Below are 5,447 nucleotides of genomic sequence, written 5' to 3'. Positions count from 1 at the left end.
TGGAAACCCATTTCCGCCACACTAATGATTTAAAAAAAAAAAAAATCATAATATGAGGTCGAAATAGTAAAATTTGTGAGATGAAAAGTCGAAATTATGACTAAAAAGATCATATTTATGTACGGTGACCGTGAGGGGACATTTTTCATTTGTAGTTTAGATTTCTAATAGCACTGTTGTCATTTTTGTCTGTTTTTGTTAATTGTATTTAATAGATTACACTTTAAAAGTTTTCGTTGCATTTCACCGTTTTGACCAGCAGGCGTCAGCAGCGCGTGTCGTTTCGAGCGCTTCAAAACTGAATCATTTTGTGTATCAAATGATTCAATTGATTCAAAGATTCGAAAAGCTTCTCTCATCTGTAATGGCTGCATCCGAAATCGCATAATCTTTTGAGTAGGCCTATGTGCTTATTTAGAATAAGTAATTACTTCACGGCTATGGAGTTCTATGTGTGGTATTATTTACATATATTTACATTAATTTACATACTACGTGTAAGGCCATAGAAGGCATTGGGACTGGTTTACCTCTTGAGAGAAGGATCATTTTTATATTTTGCTCAATGAAATAAACTACTAAAACAAACTTTGTACATAATCTAATAATCAAAACAAAGTTAACTATGGAACCATACATGAAAAAATACTATATTAATTTAATTAACTCTGCTCAGAGTACATATGGTCCCTCTCTAAATAGTGTTAAAATAACACTGAAGCAGAGTTAAAGTTAATGAGATAATTAAGTGATGATTGAGCATTAGTGATGAACACCTGCTGTTAACAAGCAGAATCACTGAAGAAAAGAGAAACACAAGAGCTACAACTGACTTCAGTCACAGCCTTATTAATTGCTTAATTATCTCATTAACTTTAACTCTGCTTCACTACTTAGAGAGGAACCATATGTACTCTGAGCAGAGTTGATTTAACTCCTGGGATTTTACTGTGTACTATAGTAAATTGTAGTATACTTATATATATATATGATAGTATTTTCAACACTTTGTTAAAGGTGCCCAAGAATGCTTTTTCACAAGATGTAATATAAGTCTTACCCCATAGATTTTTTTTAATTTATTTTTTTAACTGCCTATTTTGGGGCATCATTAACTATACACTGATTTTGGCAGCGAGCTGCCCCTTTAATTCGCCTGCTCCCTGCCATATGAGCTCTCGACTATATTACAGTGCATTTACAAAGTTCAAACAGTTAATATAACCCTCAAATAGATCTTTACAAGATGTTCGTCATGCATGCTGTATGCATGCTTCGAATTTTGTGAGTAAAGTATTTATTTAGATGTTTACGTTTGATTCTGTATGAGTTTGAGGCTATGCTCTGTGGCTAATGGCTAATGCTACACTGTTGGAGAGATTTATAAAGAATGAAGTTGTGTTTATGCATTACACAGACTGAAAGTGTTTAAAAATGAAAATAGCGACGGCTCTTGTCTCCGTGAATACAGTAAGAAACGATGGTAACTTTAACCACATTTAACAGTACATTAGCAACATGCTAACGAAAAATTTAGAAAGACAATTTACAAATATCACTAAAAATTTCATGATAACATGGATCATGTCAGTTATTATCGCTCCATCTGCCATTTTTCGCTGTTGTTTTTGCTTGCTTACCTTGTCTGTGCACAGATCCAGCCGTTAATTCTGCCTTTCCTTGTCTAATGCCTTGAACATGAGCTGGCATATGCAAATATTGGGGTCATACATATTAATGATTCTGACTGTTACGTAACAGTCGGTGTTATGTTGAGATCCGCGTGTTTTCCGGAAGTCTTTTAAACAAATGAGATTTACATAAGAAGGAGGAAACAATGGTGTTTGAAACTCACTGTATGTATTTTCCATGTACTGAACTCTTGTCGAGGTAAATTCAAATTTTGATTCTAGGGCACCTTATTAATGAATGCTACAGCATACTGTAGTATTAACTATAGTGAACTGATAAATACAAAATACAGTATACTTTAGTTTTTACTACAGTAAACTGTAGTGTATTGTAGTATAATATACCCTATAGTTGTAGAAAACTAAGTACAGTATTGGGTAAAGTAATTTGTTTATATTACTCTAGTTGTTATATTACCACAGCATCTATAGAATCATTAACACAACAAATTAATTCAAGTTCTTTACTACAGTATGGTTCAAAAACACTATAGTATTTACTATAAATTACTATAGTGTTTTTTATGGACCCAATACGAGGTCTGAAACTGCACCATGTTCCGCCATTTGAATAACACTGCTAACCAAATCCTTTTTAGAAAGAAATAGTATCTGTGAAGATTTCCAGTCAGGATTTAGACTTTTAGTACTGAGACTGCTGTCATTGGAGTTACTAATGGTTTGCTCTTATCATCAGATCGTGGTTGTATCTCTCTATTAGTGTTACTGGATCTTAGTGCTGCATTTGACACTATTGACCACAATATTCTTCTAAACAGACTCGAAAACTATGTTGGCATTAGTGGAATTGCACTGGCATGGTTCAAATCATACTTATCTGACCGTTATCAGTTTGTAGTAGTAAACAATGAGAAGTCATATCAATCACAAGTTAAATATGGAGTACCGCAAGGCTCAGTAATAGGACCGTTGCTTTTCACTCTGTACATGCTACCGTTGGGAGATATCATTAGGAAGCATGGCGTTAGTTTTCATTGTTACGCTGATGATACTCAGCTCTATATTTCTTCGCGCCCTGACGAAAATCAACAATTTGCTAAATTAACAGAATGTATAGCTGATATAAAAAACTGGATGACCAGTAATTTCCTACTACTAAATTCAGGAAAAACAGAGATTCTAATTTTTGGACCGAAAAGTTCACGTAATAACCTAGAATACTGTCTGACACTTGACGGCTGCTCTGTTAAGTCTTCGTCGTCAGTTAGGAACCTGGGTGTGCTCTTTGATACCAATCTTTCATTTGAAGGCGATGTTACTAGCATCTGTAAAACCACATTCTTCCATCTTAAAAATATATCTAAACTACGACATATGCTCTCAATGAAAAATGCAGAACAGTTAGTTCATGCGTTCATGACCTCAAGGCTAGATTACTTTAATGCTCTACTGGGTGTTTGTTCTGCTCGCTTGATAAATAAACTACAGCTTGTACAAAATGCAGAAGCTAGACTTCTTACTAGAACCAGAAAGTATGACCATATTAGCCCAGTTCTGTCATCACTGCATTGGCTTCCTGTTAAACATCGTATAGATTTTAAAATCTTGCTAATTACTTACAAAGCACTAAATGGTTTAGCTCCCCAGTACCTAAGCGAGCTCTTAAAGCATTATAGTCCTTCACGTTTATTGCGATCTCAGAATTCAGGCCAGCTGATAATACCTATAATATCAAAATCAACTGCAGGCAGTAGATCATTTTCCTATTTGGCACCTAAACTCTGGAACAATCTTCCTAGCATTGTTCGGGAAGCAGACACACTCTGTCAGTTTAAATCTAGACTAAAAACACATCTCTTTAACCCGGCATACACATTACACATTATCAATTTATATTTTCAAATCCGTTAAAGGATTATTAGGCAGCATAAATTAGGTCAGCTGGAACCGAGAACACTTCCTATAACACCAGATGTACTCGTTACATCAGAAAAAGAATGGCATCTACGCTAATATTAGTCTTTCTGTTTATCCTGAGGTTTACCGTAGTCAACCGGATCTGGGCCGTATCCAGCTGAGACCAAGGACCGGTGCCTTGACACGACCACAACGCAGCCCTGAAGTATCAGCAGAGATCGAGTCAACTAGATCATCCATTGTGAAGACATCATCAACACGACAGCCAGTAGCACAGTTCCTCAACAGACCGTCCATACCGGCGTGATGAATACGATCCTCAACTGGATGGAACTGAAATAAATATTCTGATTGTTGTGATCCTATCAGACTTATGATAGCAACCTGATTCGTAACAAAGCACTGTTAGCCAGAGGAGAACTGGCCCCCCGACTAAGCCTGGTTTCACCCAAGGTTTTTTTTTCCTCCATTTTAACACCTATTTGCCACTTGTTTGCCACCTGATGTCACCTGATGGAGTTTGGGTTCCTTGCCGCTGTCGCCTTTGGCTTGCTTAGTTGGGGACACTTGACATTTGTTATTCAATAGTATTATTGACATTTATTCAACAGTGCTTCTGATCTGCCTGCATTGACACTATTATTTAAGAGCTGCTGTGCAGCCAAATTATGTACCAGTTATCAATGTAAAGCTGCTTTGACACAATCTGCATTGTAAAAATCGCTATATATATAAAGGTGACTTGACTTAACTAAAGTATAAATATGAGTAGTATGAATAATACATTCATCATGTTGTCATTATCATGTGACCTACCATTCACAAATCCTCTCACGTGGCCTCATGGGATAGTAAAGTGTCCATTGTATGCACACTTCAGCCAGGAGTAGACTATAAGTCATCTAGGTACTATTGCCTGCTGTTTTATGAGGACTGTGAATTCAGACATACTTCTTTTGTCACATACTGTTTTTCATCTACTATGTAGTAGGGAAGTACGCAATTTCGGATGCAGCCTATGATTCAGCCAATGGGGTGAGTTTGGGGCGGGGCTACCAGTTTGTTCAGCCAGTGGCAGATAGGGGGAGTGTTTGAAACCTGCTGGACTTCAAGTGAAAGTTCTCAGATGTGATAATTACTTTGGATCATGCTTGTCTATAACAAATATCATCAGTTGTCATTATGAGAGAAGATTCCTGGGAAAGAGAGTGATTCTGACACACACTGAGAGAGAAATGGTGGGCCACATCAAATAAAAAAAATTATAAAGGGTTATTATGAGTTTTGTGAATCAGTACTCAGGCAAGGGATCCAAGTGCAGCGTTTTATTAAATTTAAGCGTGGCCGTACAGGCAGGGTAAATCAGGAGCAAACAGGTGTGGAGTGAACGTGTGACTGACAGGGAGGATTGTGGGAAGTGTAGTCCGGGAACTGACAGGAGCAAACGGTGATTGTGACATAATGCCCCCCTCCCGGAAGGCGCGTCCTCGCGGCGTAAAAGGAACAGCTAGGGAGGGGGGGGGGGGTTGGGTGCATTGGAGACCTGCATGCAGACAGCAACGGGGTCCCCAATGCAGGTCTAGGAACTCGGGCAGCCACGGAGGGTCAGATGCCACGGGCAGCCACGGCGGGTCAGGCGACTTGGGCAGCCTGGGCAGGTCAGGAGTGTCAGGAAGCCACGGTGGGTCTGGTGGCTTGGGCAGCCAGGGCAGGTCATGTGGCTCAAGCAGCCACAGCAGGTCAGGTGGCTCAGGCAGCCACGACCGATCAAAGTCCATAGATGGCCATAGTGGGTTATAGTCCATGGATGGCCATATTAGTCCAAAGGCCACTGACGGCAGTGACCGGGCAAGATACCCACCGACAACCTCCCCACCC

Source organism: Chanodichthys erythropterus, chromosome 13 (assembly GCF_024489055.1).
Source record: "Chanodichthys erythropterus isolate Z2021 chromosome 13, ASM2448905v1, whole genome shotgun sequence".
NCBI classification, from domain to species: domain Eukaryota; kingdom Metazoa; phylum Chordata; class Actinopteri; order Cypriniformes; family Xenocyprididae; genus Chanodichthys; species Chanodichthys erythropterus.
Note: the sequence above shows the minus strand (reverse complement) of the source record.